Here is a 20,994-nt window from a genome sequence, read left to right on the forward strand (position 1 = left end):
TAAGATAATCACTATGACAGTTCTGGAGATGTCCAAGGAGGCTCAAAAACATCCCTACCCAACATGAAGGAGTTACAGTCTGATTGGCCAAAACTGCACAAGGTGGACTCAGTTCTCAAGGTAAATATCAAACAGCAATAAATTTGAAAGTAACATAGTTTCCTTTATCAATCTTTGCTCAGAGACAACCCACTTTCTCTTGGGAGTGCTCTTGAGTTTTATTTTATTTTCACTACACTTTTACTCATAACCAAATTTTATTTTTGGATTCTCATTTCTGACTTTATTATTATTTATTATTCTTAACATTAATTCTTATTGTCATTTTGTCAGAACATAAGAACTGAGGTTTGGAACTTCAATTCCCCACTCTCCTGTAACAGCAAATGTGGTGCCATGGCTCGGATCAATACCGCCATCTACAGGACAGGCTTTTGAACTTCACCTTCTTCATCCATCTCCCAGCGTTAGTGGAGATGGTATCTAATTTAGCTTCCAATATCTTCTGCTTTGGACTTCTCGATGTAATATTTCCTTTGTACAAATTTTCTCCATCTCTCACCCATATTCTGTCTGCCTTGTGTCAGCTGGTTGCACTTGTTCCACTTTTCCTGCAGTCAATAACTACATAAGCACCATGGATTTTCTGGCTGGCACGCTTATGCTCTCTTCTTGTGGGTGTGCATGTGTGTGTGTTTGTGGCATCTTTTTCAGCAAGGTTACTAAGGTCACAGCAGTGGCAATGACAACAACTGTATCATTGTGCCTGTTGTCTTATGGCATATACCTGACTCACATCAGGAAGGATATTAGAACATATCCTTTAAGAGAATCAAGAATTGGGAGGGTAATCAAATCACCAATTTTTTCTACTTATGAATCAACTCACTAAGCACTAGAGAGTTTAAGATATCGCAGAGCTAATGAATCATTTCTTAGTTTTTTATTCTTCTCTTCACCAAAAGTTTAGTTTTTGTTGTAACTGTAAAGCAACCCTGCATGGCCACTATGTTCCCTCATGTCTCTCATTTAAAGGAAAAGCTGAACGACACTATAATCCTTGTTCCTTTTTTATGGCATTTATTCAATTGTTATCTTCAGACTTGCTATGTTTCCAACATAGTGACCCCAAATCCTCTACTCCCCTTCACCTTTCAACATCAGGATTATGCTACTCCTAAAATTCTGTACAAAAATAATTGAGGGTCCCTTTCTCAGGCTATATCAATTTTCTGTTATAAAGATTTTGAAGATGTTTCTTAGTGTAAATAATAAACTTAACTAATAAAGCTTTCAACAAATAAGTCATGAGTTGTGGAACTTGGACTATTATGATAGAATGAGTTCTCAGGAACCATGTAGGGATATCTCCTGGTTCTGGACTTAAAATGGAATAAATGGGAGGAATGCCTTCATACATTCATTATTCTTATTCATAAGTATTACTGAGGGAGCCACTGGGGGCTCAACTCTGACTTAATTTGTTTTATAAATGGGAAATCAACTAAGAGATAATATTTAAAAATTGTCAACAGGCACTGGGACTTCTTGAGTTGATCTACTCCAGGTAGTCTTCCAAGTTTTTATAACTGAGACCTGGAGAAAATTTCAGGTATCATTGAAAGTATTTAAAGAGGGATAAGACACAGGTACAATTATTGGCTGTGACTCTCAAGGTTTACCCCTTTCCTCCTCAGAACCCTGGATCCCCTAAAGACATTTTTTATTGTGCAAACAACCAGGGCATTGGAAGAATGATTGCTCAAATAAGGGAAGGGCCACAATATTCTTTTTTATTTAATGTGGCAGAGTGGCCATTGGAGAAATCAATGCCCCAAAGGCCATGGGGGCCTTAGATCAGTTGTTCTCTAAAGGGTGGCTCAAGAATTAGGAGGACTCATCTGGAGCCCCAAACAGTCACCATTGGTGGGGCTGAATGGAGGGTAATTCTGGAAGTAGGGAATAGAGCTATTAAATTCCTTATGGGTACCAACTATAGTGTTTTGCCACCATTTCCTGGACCTTTTTCTGCTAATTCCTGTTCATTATGGGAGTGAGCAGAATACCCAAACTAAGGTAGTTTTCTCTTCACCTATGTGTAGTTAGAAAGATATAATGTTCACTCATTTCTTTTGGGGGTGATGGATGAATGTCCAACTCCATTATTGGGTCATGATATCTTAACAAAGATAGGAGTTTTTCTAAATTCTCTACTCAAGACACCTAGTTCTTCCCTTTTAATACTGGCAGAAGCAGTTGAACAATAAGAACAATTGATTGATGCTATCTTGTTGGGTATTCCCCTGCAAGGGAATGACTTCATAGAATAAAATTACAATGCTTAATACTAGAACAAAGGAAGAGATGTACTCATTACAAATCACCACCTTTGAAGATTCTCACCCATCCTGTTTGGTTGGTGGAATTTAGGTTCCCTCTACGTGAAGTGGGCTGGCTGCGAAATAAAGCTAAGAAAAAGAAGGTGACAGAAAAACGACATGACATTTAAAAGCAAGGGCAGGACAGCTCTTCAACACCAGGAGTCGAGCTTCCACACTGGAAAGAGAGTGAGAGCCTGGGTTTGCTTTATTTATATGTAGGAAACATCAAAGACTTTCTACAGAAGTCCTTAGCCAATTAAAATAGGAGGTGGGCTGTCCAGTTTTCAATTCCAGAACAATGAGATTAGTTTTCCTAGCTGAGCAAAGACAAGAGATCACGTGCATTGCTCAATCCATTAAGTGGCAAGAGCCACAAGATAGCTTGCAATGCCAAACCAAAAATCTCCTTGGCTCACTGCTGAGTGAAGATGCTAAATAGCTCAGGAGTGGCTTCCCACAGATGATGTTACCTTATAGCCTATGATTGTGACTTTATTACACCTTGGTTATTGGAAAAATGTAAATTACCTTTCAAGTTTTCATAGACATTAGGTTATAGTTGAGTTCATCTACTCCTCATTTTCCATAGTTAATGACAGAATGTCAAAGACATAAAATTATTTACTATCAAATTTGGGATAAATACATATGTCTTCCATCCACCACAGGACATGTAAATCATAGAGCTCCAATCTATTGGGAGCAATGCAAGCACACATGATAAATGGACTAATTCAGATAAAGAATAAGTATGGACTCCAGAACATTTTTTTCTCTCCAGAATCTTAATGTCAACATAATTGTGATTTTACAGACTAATGGTTGGCTTGGGACTAATTGGTTCTTTTAGCCTGGAATTAGATGCCCACACCTAATGGGACACAGTGGTTCTGTGGGACCAAATTATAGCCCTGTCTTCTATCAGGCTGGTTGGGAAGATGTATTATAGGGTTTCCATGAATGCAAATAAGATGGACACAAAATATAGCAAAACTTGAATACCTCCAGAATTTCAAGCATAGATGGGGATGTCTGCTTTTCATTGGTATGATCATTTAGCTTCACTGTTTATTCCACAAATTGGTCAAGAGATTGCAATTTGGCATGTAGAAGCTCTGACCAATTATACTCAAAGAGCTCTCAATGACACCGTGAAACCTATTTCTGTCCTTAACACAGATGTAGCATTCAGAAGAAAAACTGTTTTACCAAAGCAAATGGCTTCAGATGTTCTCATATCAGCACAGAATTTTACTTGTATCATCACAGACTAAACTTCATATTTACATTCCTGATAATGTGATTCAAGTCTTCAAAGATTTCCACTCTCAAATCAATGCTAATTTTCACTAGCTTTGTTATGGGGACAGCTTTTCATTTCATGGCTTTCTGCTTCTTCCTGGTGGAAAAAATTGCTGGTATCTATAATCATTATCATACTCATTGGTGAATTTAGATGTTGCTGCATCTATTATTGCATTAATCTTAAATATTTTTGCTCATAGGACATCCATTGTCCAGATAGCTTTCAATTTGTTTCTCCTGAATCAGAGATTCATTATGACCCTTTAGATAGGCCTTGTCATAATGAAAGCATTTTTCTTACACATAACAAGAACTGGGCATCCCACCTTATAGACCTACATCCCTTATCAGGAGGAAACAGTTAATGATTTAATTTGTTTGCTCCTTTTCCCCTATATGATTTAGGATCTCCAATTATTGAGGGGGAGAAATGTTAGGTAGTAGTTACTAATGAGCAGTGAAATGTGAACCAATAACATAGCAGGGTCATGGGGTTTATTTGAATTGCCTGTAATGAACAACCAAGTATCCTGTAGAACAACAGGTGTACTAATTCTGAGAATAAACATATGGAAATGAAGGGTCTCCATTGATATACATCAAGTAGGAAAGATGAATGGGTCTAACTTCTTTCAGGGTCTACTGATGTCATTGTAAAGTTAATATTTATGGCAAAAAAATTCTCAATATATTTCTGAAGGAAAATCTCATTAATAGTGCAGGCACACTAAGATGCTGTTTGCCTGATCATTGACCCCAGCACCCATATGAATAGAATTGACTTGCAGATGAAGTCTCCCTAATTAAGATGGTCACCATGACAGGTTCAGAGAAAATCTACTCAGGTAAAAAACTTTCCTATCTTATATGAAGGAGGAGTTGAACATCTGATTGGTGAAGACTGAGGAAGGTGGATTCACATTAGAAAGTCAAAAGTCAAAAGCAATAACACTGAAAGTATCATGTGTGTATTGTGTCTTCTCTGCTCAAAGATGACCCACGCTCTCTTCTAAGACTATTTGTTGCTTGAAACTTACTGTCCTTTCACTATATTTTCACTCAAAATAACATTCTCTTGCTTTTCTTTTCATGTCTGTCTTTAAATTTTCTTTGTTGGGACAAAAGAACCAAACTTCAGTTCCGCAATCTTCTATAGAAAAAAAAATAAATATATCCCCCACAAACAAAAACCACAATACAGTTCAAAAAGAATGAAAGTGGAAGTACATGAACTTTTTTAGTGATTTGCTGTGATGCTTTCACTTTTTATTTCATTTTGCTTGGTAAGACAATCAGCTGTTTAAACTGGTCATTAGCTGAAAGGTTTAATTTCACTGTATGTGCTGAGCAGGACTTTAAAGCTTCCATTTTGTGTCTAAGATTAGAGACAGCATTTAGGCATATCTAGATGACTTATATTTTATTTATGTGGTTTGGGGAAGTTGGCCTGAGGGTAAATGCACACCAGGGCTTCCATTTTTATGTCTCTTTAACAATCATTAGTATATAAATAAAGAATAAAACTATAAAGTTTGGAAGATAATATAGAATAATAATTTGTGGCAGCTGAATATTACTTAGAGCACATACATAAAAAATATACCATAAACATGACAAGTCAGACTTTAAATACATGTATGTACACTGAAGAGATTTATGAAAATGAAAAGTCCTTCCACAAATGTGGAGAAAGTCACAGAGGTACTGAACATACTTTAGTGTTTTAGAGAAGAGAATGTTATTATCTTTAAATCTTTGTAATGTTTAGCTTTTATAGTGTCCTAAGCCCCAGGAATCCTTTGGGGGAGTGTTATAGAGATCAATTTCCTAGACCACAACACAATAATTTTGGGTGACTTTAACACACCTCTTTTACCACTAGGTAGATCTTCCCAAAAAAGCTGAACAAAGAAACTATAGAACTCAATAATACAATCAATATATCAAACCATCTATATTTGCAAATATCTTCTCCCTCTTGTCTTATATTGGATGACGGGTTCCATTCTTCTTACCCTAGCCCTGGGCAGTGAACTGTGCAAGGCCATTCTCATCACCCCTCTTAACTAAAGAAAACATGTGCTCTCATTGATCAAGTTCTTTCCACACTGGTTGCTGTCTTTTCTCTATAGTAGTTAATATCAGCCTCTGTGTTTGTATCATTTTCTTCAATTGTAAAAAAGTGAAGCTCTTGAAATCTAATTTTATTCTTTAAATTTACACTTTTATTTTTAACTGTTGAATATTGATCATGTGTGTTGGTTTTAGAATGTGATATTTTCATGTATCTTCACGTAGTACAATGATCACAGCAAGTAATTAACATATCTGTAAGCTTATATACATAGTTTATTTTTACAGTGAGAGCATTTAAAATGTATTTTTCCAGCAATTTTTAAAAATCAAAAATATGATTATTGACCATGATCACATTGTTGTATAATAGGTCCAGAAAACATATTTCTCCTGGCCAACCAAAATGTAGAACACTTTTTGTCAACACCTATGTATTTCTCACACCACTCTTACCCCTAGCCTGTGGGAACTATTCTACTTTTCACTTCAAACAACTTTAAAGCCTAAGAATTTTTCCAACTTGGGTTTCATATTCTTTTGCTTGGGTAAATTTCCTCCAAAATTTTCACATGCACTAATTTTTCTATTTTATAACTATTGACTTATTCTTTAACTCATCCTACTATGACTTTGGCTTATGTACTACAAAAGTCAATTATTCTTTCCAAAAAATTAGCTATAACCTCCAAGAAACTTAATCTATAAAAAATTGTTCCCATCTTATTTGATTTGTGAGCAGTGTTTCCTTTCTAAATCAGTTACATCTGGGTTTTAAATGTAAGATATGATTGGCACTAGGTGCTCTTTCCCATTCTTCTTCTCACCATCTTCACTTGCTAGGAAATATGTGCCAATAATATTATCTCCAATGATTTCAAAATCAGATACGGATGACTTCATTTATTGTCAGTTTGCTCCTGGCTCTCTAGAACTCTCTTTCCGCTTGTCCCCATTGTTCACTTGTTCAAGTCACATACCTCATGGTCAAAATAACTAGTCTGTATTTACTCACTTCTACACCTGATCCTTCTCTAGGTATACGAATAACGTCTCATTCCACTTCACTGAATATTCCAGGACCTTAGGGTTATTTTTATGGCATAAGTATCATCAATTTCACCTATAAATGTGTTCTAAATCCATCCACCTTTAGTTTTCATCTTTCACTGTCCTTTTGCTTCAATCCAGATGTAGCCCTCTCTCCCTTGAAGAATTACTCTCACAGCTCCCTATCCAACTTATACTTAGTTTTGTCACATTAAGTGTGTTTCCCACATTGTTGCTATGCCTAAATTATGTGTGAAATCTTCCAGTGGCACCATATTATTTCACATAGATTTGTTAAAATTCTCAGGCTCCTGTATCTCAAGAACATCATCTCACCACCATAGCCCATTTCCCCCCATATCTTGGGGGTTTCAGCAACCCTTGTTATCTTTTTCGCATCAACTGTGCCATGCCACCTCTCATGTTAGCATTTTTAAGTTCTCAGAATACTTTCATTTCTCCCCCCTCAAACATAATGATACCTAAATCCTACTCAAGCCTTTAGTCTCTGATAAGATGGTATTACTTCAGGAAATCCTGACAGTAAGATTAATTTCCTTCATTATATGCTTTCACATTAGAGGCACTTTTGTTTAAAGCACTTATCTTAGTCTAAAATTCTGTCTGCTTGCTTTTATATTAGTAGAGAATAAAATACTCTTTTGATACAGAATAATACTCTCTTTCTCCGCTACTAGACCATAATTTCCAGGAGATCAGCAACGATGACTTTATCAATTACTTTAAAAAAACTCTACCATGTTATTCTACAGTAGAAGCTCTCCTTCCACTTTCTTCTCCAAGAAGATTTAAACAGTCACTATAACCACAGGATTTTAAATACTCTGAATTTTTATCCATAGCAACAATTCAAAATTTCTCACCTATAATAGGAATACCTTGGTTTCATGAATGGAGCTATTCTATTTATGTAGGTTCTCAGGTCATTTTAATAAAAACATATCTCTGAGCTAAACTCCTTTGCACATTTGGGATTTAACATCTTAGGAATTCTCTTTCTCTGTGGGCCTTTCTCTCCTCATACTTCCAAAGGAGGACTATTACCCTAAGATCACTCAACTGTTTACTTCTTGCCATAAATTCTGGACATAATATGTGCATCATATCTCTTTTGAGAATACATCTCAATCTCACAATATAAAGCTTTTATCAAAATGTGCTGTTTGTCCAATAAGAAACTTCTTCCATTGTGAAGGCATCAGAGCATCAGACTGTGTCTCTACTCATAACCACAGTAAGTTCTAATCCATATCAAGGGCACATTGGCTAAACCTCATATCATTTATTTCCTCATTTGAAAGAGAATGCTGTTTTGGTAACATCCTGCAAAAGAATTGACCTTGCACTTTGCAGGATACAGAGTCTTCTAAAGCCTCTGCAAAAGTGGTTAAGGGTAGATCGAGAAACTATGAGGATCATAAAGTATAAGAGAAGTTGCTTGTCTGTAAAAGAACTACTGTATTGTCTTCAGTATTAATAGTACATTATTCTGCTTTTATAATAGAATCACATTTTATGTACTGTCAGAATCCAATTGTTTAAAAATGGTGAGCAATTATTTTTCTGTATGATCAGAGTCACTGAATTGATCACGCAAAATTGAATCATAGAAATATCAACCAGGGAGGAACATTTAGAAGAAAATGGGGAAAACCAAACGTAGAATTACTTTATGATCTAACAGCCCTGCTTCTGTGTATGTACACAAAAGATATTAAATCAATATGTCAGAGAGATATATGAAGGCTCATGTTCATTGCCACATTATTCATAATTGCCAAGTTATGGAATCAACTTTTCATCAAGAGATGAAAGAATGAAGAACTGATTTATCTATACAAATAGTATTCAGCCTTAAACTGGAAATTCTGCCTTTTGAAATATTAATGGAATTAGAGAACATTAGGCCAAGTGGAATAAGCCAAACATAGAAAGACAAATATTGCATGCTCTCACATGTGGAATCTAAAACAATTAAACTCCTGGAAGCAGAGAATAGAAAGGTGGTTGCCTTGGTCTGCAAGGTAGAGAAATGAGAAGCTGATGGTCAAAGGGGACAAAACTTCATTAAGACGGAAGGAATAAGTCAGATTTTTAGGTTAATCTCGCAGGATGGTGAATATAGCTAATGAATGAATACATTTCAATATCACTGAGAATAAATTTTTAACGTTGTAATGAAAATATTAAATATTAGAGGTGATGGGCAAATTAATTCATTTAGGAATTTCATATTGTATTAAATATTGTAACACAGTTTACACAGTGCCCCCATAAACATATACAACTATACCTTGTCAATATGTAATTGAAGAAGTAAAAAAATAAGATGTCCCTTAAAAAGAAAGAAAATGAGAATACATTAAATATAAAAGGTGATGCAATATTATGCTGCAAGGTAATAAATGAAGCTTTCACAAAAGTACCAGGTCTTGCACAAATGCATAAATGATTCCATGTCAGTTCTCTTTTGGAACTTTCATCTGAAAGATCAAAATAATATTTAGTTTTATATCCAACCTGTTTTTGCCTCTTGCTCATTAAATTATGCTATGGATATTTTTCAATTATTTCATTTCTTATCAAATTGCATTCATATAAAATAAAGGATGACTTATCCCATCATTAAGGAGTAACTGTTTTTCCAAATATGGAAACTGGGTGAGATATCTGAAAGGAATTTCATCTAGTTGTGAGTAATGTTCTCTTGTGGGTGACCCTGCTGCATGTAAAGTTAATTGTGTCAAAAATGAATCTATGAATCATATAATCAAAGAGTTAACTTTTTCTTTAAAGATGGCATTTTGAAACATTGTTACATGATACTCTAGGCTTTTTCTTTGCAACCAACATGTAACAGCAATCATCATGGAAAAATATTGGAAATGAAGTGCTCTGTAAAATCAATAATTTTGTAAAGAGCAAATATTCAGAAATCATTCAGATATTATGTGCCTCTGAAGTCAGCATACAAGGAAGGGGAAAACCAAGATATAATGCTCAGTTGGGTTAGAATCACACCTGTGAGTGCCCTCTACACAATGAAAGTGCTTGGGTTTTATTTGAATGAAAGAGTATAAGCATGAATAATGTTAAGCAAAAGAATATCAGTTTTAAAAAGAGCAGATTGCAGGGAGAACTGTGAAGATATGAGAATCAATTGTGATGAGGCAGGTTACAGAAGCAGTAGACATGTAGAGGAGGGGTGCAAATGAGTGAAGTGATGGAAGAAATCCCCAGATGAGGAAGGAATTCAATGTGAAAAATGCATCTGGTTTGCAGGATTCAGACTGGACTTGTTCTGTGAGCATACATGATAAAACAAAAAGGAAAAACAAAGATTTTGAGGACATATAATGAGTGTAATTTGGAACATGATTCTGAGCATCCCCTGATACTTCCCTCAATATCTGGAGGAGTCATTCTTGCTTGCTAGGCAGGACAAAATTCCAATTAAGTGGTTATGAAGTTTCAGTTATACAGAATAACTTCTAGAGACCTTCTGTAAAACATTGTACCTGTTGTTAACAATACTGTATTATGTGCTTAAAATTTTAGGAGGGTAAATATATTCAGTTTCGTGAACACAATAACTTAGAAAAAAATGTAATGCTAGTGCCAAATACTGTCTTTTGTAGCTATTTAGGACTCAACTAGGGAAAAAAGTGCTAAGGTAGGGGTCCATCATATGTCTCTTAACTTGAAATATTTAGCTACCATTACTTAATTTTCTGTCAAGCTATTCTTTTGCAACCACCTTAGAAATACAGAAAAATAATTACAAAATAGGATAAAAGGAAATATTTCTATCCCCACTCTGCACTATATTTTGTTTCTGAAAATCCTTTGAAATTTATTATAACAAATTTTGGTAGGCTATAATAAAACATCAGTGGATATCTATATCAACTTGGAATTAATGGAGTGGTTAAAAAATTCAAACTTTCATAATTCCACACTAACAAATCTAGTTATTGTTAGTTGGTAATCATTTCAGTCAGGAACATTGGGAAAATATGAAGAGAACAAGCACATCTACTTGCTTCCAAATTTTTTTGAAAAAAAAGAAAAGAAGTTTGAGAAAACTAGAATCTTGTTTATGTGGTTGTTCCAGCTTGGGGTAACTGAGTATGATATGACATTATATGAGTAAGATTTGACATTCATGTTGAATTTTCCCTATATAGTTAAACATTATAATTGTCTCTTTTTTTTGGGGGGGGGCAGTAATGGGAACAGAACCCAGGGCCGCATGCATTCTAGGGAAGAGCTTTGAAACTTACCTGCATCTCAGTTAAAACAATTGTGACTTTTAAGCTTCCCTTCCTTGGATAAAATCCTGGAACTTTCTTGTTATTCATCTTAAATTACAATAAGATGAACTACAAAATTCATTTTGTTATGGACCCAATCTGTATGAAGAAAGTTAAAAAATAATGCTTAAAAATAATTATGCCCAGAGATAGCAACACTATTTTTCTTTTCTCCTAGGAAAATATGTCTGCATCTTTCAAGGGCTCCAATAGCTCCAAATTCCAGGTCTCTGAGTTCATTCTCATGGGATTCCAGGCATTCACAGCTGGCAGCACTGGCTCTCCTTGCCTTTGGCACTGCTCTATCTCTCCACAATTGGTGCAAACATCCTCATCCTCACCACCATCTACCAGGACTTTTCTCTGAAGCAGCCTATGTACCTTTTCTTAGGCATCCTCTCTGTGGTGGACATGGGCCTGTCCACCACCATCATGCCTAAGATCCTGGCCATCTTCTGGTTTGATGCCAAGGCCATTAGCCTCCCAGAGTGCTTTGCTCAGATTTATGCCATTCACTGTTTTCTAGGCATGGAGTCTGGTGTCTTCCTGTGCATGGCTTTTGATAGATATGTAGCTATTTGTCATCCTCTTTGCTACCCATTGATTGTCACCAATTCCTTCATCACCAAATCTACCCTGTTCATGGTGCTTAGAAATGGCTTGTCATTCCAGTGCCTGTACTTACAGCCCAGCGTCATTATTGTTCCAGGAATGAAATTGAACATTGTCTGTGCTCTACTCTTATTGTCACAAGCCTGGCTTGTGATGATAGGAGGCCCAATAGTATCTGTCAATTGTTTGTGGCATGGCTTATAATGGGCGGTGATCTAATTCTTATTATACTGTCATATGCCCTGATTTATAATAATAAATATATATATAATAAATATATATAATTTGTCTTTCATTTCAATCTGGTCCATGATGCTCTACCTTATACTCTAATCTTACCTGCTTTCTTCTAGGTCCAGGCTCAGAATATATCATAAAATATCTGGTATGTTTTCTAGGATAAATCTTGAAATATGAATAGTAATTGGTGCTCAGGTCTACCAGTACTAGAAGTCTATCACACAATGTGTACTGTGACTCTCCCTCAGTTTGATTAAAAAAAGGTATTTCTATTGGGGTCTTAGGTATAAATAAAATAATTTGAACTGCCTTTTCTATTAGTCTGACTGGTAGATTTGTTTGACTTGAATTGGATTTATGCAAAGACGATGAAGAGAAAACATACAATGTTTATGGATTCATGAAACCATTTATTTTAATGGCATTATATTTCCTGACATAAAGATAGTTGAAAAAATGTGTATAATTATATAAGCAGGGACTTCAGTAAAATAGAACAGAGATGACAGTTTTTTTCTCTATTTTTTGATTGAAACATTATAGTCAGACATAATAGTTGGGTTCATTTTGACAAAACCCTTTGTACAAGGAAATTGATTTCAACCTCGGTTCCCCCACTAAATACCTTCCTTTCCTATTTTTCTTCCTCTCCTCTACTGATCTTCCTTTTACTCATTTATTCATTTTTGATTGGTGCTTTCTTCATATACATAAAGGTGAAATCCCTTTGGTACATTTATATGTGCAAATAAAGTTATTTTGTTAAATTCACCCAAATTTCCTCCCATTTCCAATCCTTCCTTCTTCTCTCTCATGCTCCACCTTCTATTCCACAGATCTTCCCTCTATCCTACTGGTCTTCCTTCTATTTATATACAGTGTTTATTTTTAAATTGGTGCTTTATACATGCACATCAATGTGAAATTCACTGTAATGTTTTTAGATGTTCACTAAATGTGTTTTGGTCAATTTCATTCCACAATTCCTCTCTTTTCCTGTCCCTTCTCCCTTGCCTTCAATTCCTTTACTCTGCTACACTCATTCCTTTTATTTTCCTGAGACCCTACCTTTATTTCCTTATTTTGATCTAGATTCTGCATGTGAGAAAATCATTCAACTCTTGATTTTCTGATTCTGGATCATTTCATTTTCATGTTATTCATTTCTTCCATTTACTGGCAAATGTCATTATTTCATTCTTATTTATGGCTGAGTAAAATTCCATTGTGTGTGTATATGCCATATTTTCTTGATCCATTAATGAGGCATCTGTGATTAATGTGTTGATTTCATTATTTGACTATTGTGCATTATGCTGCTATAAATATTGAAGTGGCTGTTTAACTATAGTATGCTAATTTTAGTTATTTTGGATAAATATGAATAAGTGGTATAGATAGTTCATATGGTGCTTCCATTCCTAGCTTTTTGAGGAATCATCATACTGTTTTCCAGAGTGATTGCACTAAATTTCAGTCCCATCAACAATTTTCCCCATATCCTCCCCAATATTAATTATTATTCAAGTTCTTGATAATGGCCATATGGACAGAAGTGAGATGAAATCTTCATGAAGTTTTGATTGCTAGAAATGTTGAATATTTTTTCATGTATTTGTTGGCCATTTGTGTTTATTCCTTTGAGAAATATGTATTTATGTTTGCCTGTTGATCGATTAGATTGTTTGGGTTATGTTGGCATTGAGTTTTTTGTGATCTTTATATGTTCTAAATATTAATCCTGTCATAAGAGCAATGGGGCAGAGATATTCTTTTTCAATTTTATAGGCCCTCTCTTCATGCTTTTAATTATTTCCTTTGCTCTATAGGCCCTCTCTTCATGCTTTTAATTATTTCCTTTGCTCTGAAGTAAGTTTTAATTTAATAACATCACACTTACTCATTCTTGGTTTTATTTCTTGAATATTAGAGGTATTACTTATGAAGTCATTACCACATCTATATGATGGAGTGTTGACCCTGTGCTTTCTTCTAGCAGTTGCAAGTTTTCTGGTCTAATTTCTAAGTCTTTGGCCCATTTTGATTTGACTTTTGTTCTGTATGATAGGTATGTAATTTTATTCTTCTACCTATGAATTTATAGTTTTCTCAGCTCCATTTGTTAAAAAAAGAGTTTTCTATTCCAACATATATTTTTGCACCTTTGTCAAATATCAGATGTCTGTAAGTATGTGGGTTTGTTTCTTTTTCTTCTATTCTATTTCTTTGGTATTAGGAAAGTTTTTATGTTAATACCATGCCATTTTGTTATAGTAGCTCTGCAGTATAATTTGAAGTCAGGTGTTGTGATGTCTCATGCTTCACTTTTCTTCTTCAGAATTGTCTTGACCCTTTTGGGTTCCTTACTATCCCAAATAAATTTCAGGACTGCTTTTTTTCTAGTTCTGTGAAGAATTTCACTAGTATTTTGATTGGGACTGCACTGAATCTGTGGGTTTATTTTTGGTGTATAGCCATTTTGACAATATTATTTCTGCCCATCTAAGAGCATGGGAGGTCTTCCCATGTTCTGAGTTCTTCTTCCATTTCTTTCTTTATGTTCTACAGTTTTCATTGTAAAGCTGTGTTATCTTCTTTATTAGATTAATTCCAGTTTTGTTTTGTTTTTTAGTTTATTTTAAATAAATGTTTCTTCTGTTTTCTTTCAGCCGAATCATTGTCAGACTGTGAAAAGCTATTGATTTATGATGCTGATCTTGTATCCTGCTACTGCTGAATTCATTTATCAGTCTAGAAGTCTCCTGGTGGAATTTTTGGGGTATTCTAGATATAAGATCTTATCATTAATAAATGGAAATACTTTGAGTTCTTCTTTTTTTAAAATATATTCCTTTAATTTTTTTCTCTTGCTTAATTGCTTTGGCTAGAATTATGATAAATACATTGAATAGAAATGGTGATAGTGGAAATAATTTTTTTGTTCCTTACTTTAGAAAAAACAGCTTTCAGTTTTTCTCCATTCAGTATGATATTAGCTTTGGCCTGTCTTATATAGCCTTTATGATGTTGAGATAAATTCCTTCTATCCCCATTTTCTGCAGTATTTTTTTAAAACATGAATAGATAATGGATTTTATCCAAGGCCTTTTATGCATCTATTGAGGTGATTATATGATTCTCATTCTTAATTATACTTATTGATTTGCAAATGTTGAAACCACCTTGCTTTCCTGAGATGAAGCCCACTTGATCATGGTTTACTATCTTAATATGTTTTTGAGTGTGGTTTGATACCATTTTTTAAAAGATTTTTGCGTCTATGTTCATCAGGGATATTGTTCTGTAGTTTTCTTTCCTAGAAGTGTTTTTGTCTTATTTCAGTATCAGATGGGCTCCTTTAGTATCAGACTGGTTTCCTAGACTGTGTTTGGGACTTTTCCCTCCCTTTTAACTTTATGGAATAATTTGAGAAAGACTGGTATGATTTCTTCTTAAAAGGTCTAGTAGAACTTGGTTGAGAACCGATCAGATACTGGGATTTTATTTGTTGGAAGTCTTTTAGTTGCTATTTCAATTTAATTGCTATTTAATATTAGTCTGTTTGGATTTTCTGTATCTTCCTGGTTCAACTTGGTCAGGTCCTATACATTTAGAAATTTGTCAATGTCTTCTAGATTTTCCAGTTTTTTGGTATAAATTTTTAAAATACTTTCTAATAATCCTCTAAATTTTAGAAGTATCTGTGATGATATCTACTTTACATCTCTAATTTTATTGATTTGGGTCTTCTTGCTCTTCCTTTTGGTTTATTTTGCTAAGGGTATATCATTCTTATTTAAATTTTTTAAAACCAACTCTTTGTTGTATTGATCCTGATGGCTCTATTTTCAGTTTTATTAACTTTTATTCTGATTTTGATTATTCCCATCCTCTATTAATTTTTGAATTAGTTTTCTCTTCCTTCCCATGGCCTCGAAGGAAGGCAAAAATTGATTTATTTGGGTTCTCTGTAATATTTAACATTGGTACTAAATGCTATAAAGTTTTTCTTAGGACTGACTTCATACAGTCCCAGGGATTTTGAAATGTTCCATCACTGATTTCATTTGTTCTAGGACTTTCTTGATTTCTTTTCTCAGTTCTCCTATGGTCAATTCCTCATTTAGAAGAGTATTATTCAATTTCCATGAGTTTGTATGATTTATCTTATTCTGTTTTTTTTCCTGTTGATTTTTATTTTTATTCCATCATGTTCTGGTAAATTCAAGAGAATTATATCCTATTTTTTTGTATTTGCTGAGACTTAGATTTTGACCTAGAACATGGTCTGTTTTAGAAAAGGTGTATGAAGTCATGAAGGTAAATTCAGGGTTTTTTTTGTGTGTGTGAAATATTCTGTAGATATCTATTAGGTCCGTTTTATTATAGCATTATCTAGGTTGAATATATCTGATTGTATACTTTGTTGAACCATTTATTGGTGATAAGGGTATGCTGAAATAATGATTAATGTATTGGAGTCTATCTGGGATTTAATGTCAAAGAGTATTTTTTAATGTAATTGGATACATTAACTTTTGGGGCGTATATATTTACTATCAATATATCTTCTTGTTGTATTGTTTTCTTTACCAGTATGTAATGCTCTTTGTCTCTTCTGAATAATTTTGGTTTTAATTCATCTTTGTCATATATGAGAATAGCTATACTAGCTTGTTTTTAGACTCTATTAATGTGGACATTTTCCATATCTTTTTCCCTTCAGCCTGTGTCTTTACATATAAGATGAGTCTCTTTCAAACAGGATGGATTTAAAAAATGGTTTTGACTCATTCTCCTAATTTGTATCTTTTAATTGGGGAGTGCAGTCTAGTTATGTTTAGTGTTAACATGGATATGTGTTTGTGGTTTGCTGCTATTTTAATTTTTTATATTAATTCTGTCTTGAATCTCATTTAGATGATTAGTCTTCTAATCCATTAAGCCATTTCCACTACTGACTCTTCAATTAAAGTTAGTCTTCCTTCCTAAACTATAGGTTTTCCCAGTTCCTTTTTTCTTTTTATTTTTTTTATCTGCCAGTCATTTTCTCCTGTTTTTGTTTGTTTGTTTTTGACTGTGCCACCCTTCCTCTTTGCTACTGCCACAAAAAGCAAGCTGCAACTGAAGCTGGCACTTCTCTAATTGTTATTTATATTTGAGTTTCTGACTTTCTCCCTCCTACCCTTTCTCTACACACACACAAACACACACACACACACACACACACACACACACACACACATATGTATGTATATGTATATAACACTTCAATATTAAGTTTCAGTGAGTTTCCTTAGTCACCCACATCACTGAGAATCAATCCTCCCACTTTGTAATTCTGACAATGAGGAGCTGCTGGGAAATATGGCCTTCCTCCAATCTGCCATCTTCTCTCAGAATTCTAATTTTTTTCTTAATGCATTTATGATATTATCTACACTTCTTGCATTTGATTCTGTCATAGATTTTCATAGTATGTAATCAGAAATAACTTCTTAACCATCACTGGATTATGAGTATTTATATTTTTCAGTCTGTCCAAATAAATAATATGTGATGAACATCTTTGCCCACAGATGTGCTCATGCACAGACACAGATGCTTTTCATAGTGGAGCAGCAGATATTTTATTTATACTATACACATAGGAGTTGGCATGGTGGGTCATAACCTATGAACATTACTGCTAGTGGGGCAGCATTTTAGCTGGTGGTCAACTTTTCAATAAACTGTGGAACCAAAAGACTATAAAATCATATTTTGAAGTGCTGAGAAAAAATTTTGTCAACTAGAATTATATATCCAATTAAAATATCTTTCAAAAAAAAGATAAAATGAACACCTATTCATATAAACAAAAACTGAGAGGAAATACAAAAGTATGTTAGACAGAATAAAGAATAATAGAATGGAGAGATGGCGGCCAAGGGAGTACAGCACACCAGTACGCTGCGCCACTGTGTGGGAGAAACACGAGGTGAAATGGCTGAAGGCTACCTTGGTGGGAATCCCCAGTGAAATTGAAGTGCTCCAGAATCTAGAGGTCAAAATTCCAGCGCGCGGGATTCAGCTGCAGGGGCTTGGTAGCGGGCGATATCTCCGCAAGGAGCGAAGCAGTACTTGGTCGGATAGAGTCTGGGACGCGCCCGAGTTAATTAGCCGCAGTTACCAGAGAGGGATTACAGCGAAGCGGATTCTGCAGGCTCCTGCCAGTGGCACACTAGCCGCGCTGAGTGCTGAATTCCAGCTTTGAAATACAGGAGAGAATCGGTCCAGTTCGTTTCCCGACACCGGTCGGAACACGCAAGAGAACTGCAGCCGCCATCATGGAGTGCTGATGCAATCATCCCTGTTTTCTACTGATCTCAGCTCATTCAACTACAGAACAGGTGATTCCAGGCTGGTATTTGCCTGCGTCGCGCAGACAGATCGCTCAGGCTTGGGATTGGAAACTCTGAGGAGAATACTCTTCAGGCCTCACCCCTGGCAAGGCGGGCGCCGGGCTTTGAGCGGACAGATTCTAGTTCCCCGGGTTGCTTTGGCCCAGGGCGGGAGATCCTTCTTGGCCCGGGGCTACGGAACCCGCGGCGACTGTGTCTTTGACCCTTCCCCTGTCTGAGCGTACACTGAGCTGGGAGAGGTTGGAGCTGCCAGGCCCGGGCGGGGGCCGCCTGGGCCTGAGGCTGGGGTACCTCTGTGGAGCCTGCTCCGAGCAGAGTGTGGCAGGGATCGGAGAGGCTGGGTTCTGGCCCTCGTGGCTGCTTGAGCCCAGGGCCGCGGAGCCTGCGGGGACCGCGAGCTGAGGCCACCCACAAGTGAAACTTGCGACGAGGGGCAGCGGGACTCTGTCTCCTGGAACATTTTTGACCCGGAGCTGGAGAGCCCGCGGGAAGTGCATCTTAGACTCTGCTCCCAGGGGAGCGTACACCGAGCAGGGAGAGTTTGGTGCGGCCAGGCTTTGGCACCTAGCAGGGAGAGTCTGGTGCGGCCAGGCTTGGGCTCCCAGGGCGGCTCTGGCCTGGGATTGGGGAACCCGCGGCGGTTGCCCTGAGGAGCCTGCTCCTAGCAGAAAGTGGCGGGGATCGGAGAGACCGGCTCCTGGCTCCCGAAGCGGCTCTGGCTCAGGGTTGGGGATCCTACAGGGACTGCTTCTTGGTCCGGGTCCTGCTGGGTGCTGCGGGGGCCTGGAGGGCAGAGTGGAGCTGCCTCCTGTGCCCAGAGCAGGCTAAGGGTCCCGCCGGTGTGGTATCGCGACACCCCAACTGCAGCTGGGGCCGAGGAGAGTAGCCGCCCACGCCTGGAACAGGACCAGCGACCCGACGGCAGGGTAGCCAAGTCAACCCACTTGGAGTAGAGGCCGTGAAGAGCTGCCGTCTGACCCTGCAAGGTAGGCAGTCCTGCGTCCCACTGGCAGGACAGGCTCGGCAGCCAGCCAGTGTAGTGGACGAGTAGCATCGAGGCAGTCACGTCACACTGGTTGGAGTGGGGGTTGAACAGAGCCGCCGCCAGCATCCGGAAGGAGCCCAGAGACCCGTTGGAGAGGCAGTTAGGTACCCCCACTGGGTGTGGGGGTTGAGCAGAACTACAGCCCAGGCCCGCAGGGTGGGCAGATCTGAGACCCACCGGTGGAACAGGCTTGGAGGCCGACCAGCGTGGTAGACACGTCACATCAATTGGAGTAGGGGTGGAGAAGAGCTGCTGCCCACGTCCGGATCAGGACCAACGATCCGAGGACGTGGTAGGAACGTCACCGCAATTGGAGTGGGGGCAGAGTAGAGCAGCCACCCGTGCCCGCAGGGCGGGCAGACCTACGACCAACCAGCGTAGTATATAGATCACCCTGATTAGAGGAGGATCACAGCCACCACCCGCCCTACAAGAGAGATATCCCAAATATACAAGAGCAACAAAAATAAACAGGGGGAAAAATTTCAAAAACACAACAGTTTCACGAAGCAGAAAGAAACGCAAGCAACATGAAAAGACAAGGAAAGAAAGGACCACAAGCAATGCAGGTCAACTCAACCCTAGAAGAGGTAATAGCTGCAGCAGATGGAATGTCAGATAAAGAGTTCAGGATATACATGCTTCAGATGATCTGGACTCTCAAGGAAGACATGAGACAGCAAAATCAGACAATGAAAGATCACATTGACAAGGAACTACAGAAACAAATCCAGGAAGTAAAAGATCAATTTCACAGGGAGTTAGAAGTAATAAAGAACAAACAAATAGAAATCCTAGAAATGCAGGAAGCAATAAACCAACTTAAAACCTCAATTGACAATACTACCAGCAGAATAGATCACTTAGAAGATAGAACATCAGACAATGAAGACAAAGTATTTCAACTTGAGAAGAACATAGACAGTTCAGCAAGACTGCTAAGAAACCATGAGCAGAACATCCAAGAGATATGGGATAACATTAAAAGGCCAAACTTAAGAGTCATTGGGATACAGGAGGGCACAGAGCTCCAAACCAGAGGAATGAACAATCTATTCAATGAAATAATACGAGAAAACTTCCCAGACTTGAAGAATGAAACAGAATCCCATATCCTAGAAGCCTACAGGACGCCAAAAGTGCAAAATCATAAGAGATCCACACCTAGACACATTATAATGAAGATGCCCAACATACAGAATAAGGAGAGAATTTTAAAAGCTACGAAAGAAAGAAAGCAGATTACATTTAGGGGCAAACCAATCAGGATAACAGCTGATCTCTCAACACAGACTCTGAAAGCTAGAAGATCCTGGAATAACATATTTCAAACACTGAAAGAAAATGGGCTCCAACCAAGAATCGTGTATCCGGCGAAATTAAGCTTCAGGATGGAAGATGAAATTAAAACCTTTCATGATAAACAAAAGTTAAAAGAATTCGCAGCTAGAAAACCATCTCTTCAAAAAATCCTTGGCAAAACATTACAGGAAGAGGAAACTGAAAATAACATTGAAAACCATCAGTGGGAGGTAGGACAGTAAAGGGGG

The 20,994-nt window shown here is 37.1% G+C and overlaps 1 pseudogene across 1 annotated transcript; it reads left to right on the top strand.

The window, feature by feature from the left end:
* The first annotated feature begins 63 nt into the window (after window positions 1–63).
* Window positions 64–14,686, top strand: LOC308634743 (olfactory receptor 56B1-like; annotated as a pseudogene). The gene is made up of 3 exons: window positions 64–120; window positions 11,322–11,939; window positions 14,665–14,686. The product of its transcript is annotated as an olfactory receptor 56B1-like (transcript).
* Window positions 14,687–20,994: the final 6,308 nt, after the last annotated feature.

The sequence above is a fragment of the Spermophilus citellus genome, assembly GCF_964194105.1.
Source record: "Spermophilus citellus genome assembly, chromosome: 2".
NCBI classification, from domain to species: Eukaryota; Metazoa; Chordata; class Mammalia; order Rodentia; family Sciuridae; genus Spermophilus; species Spermophilus citellus.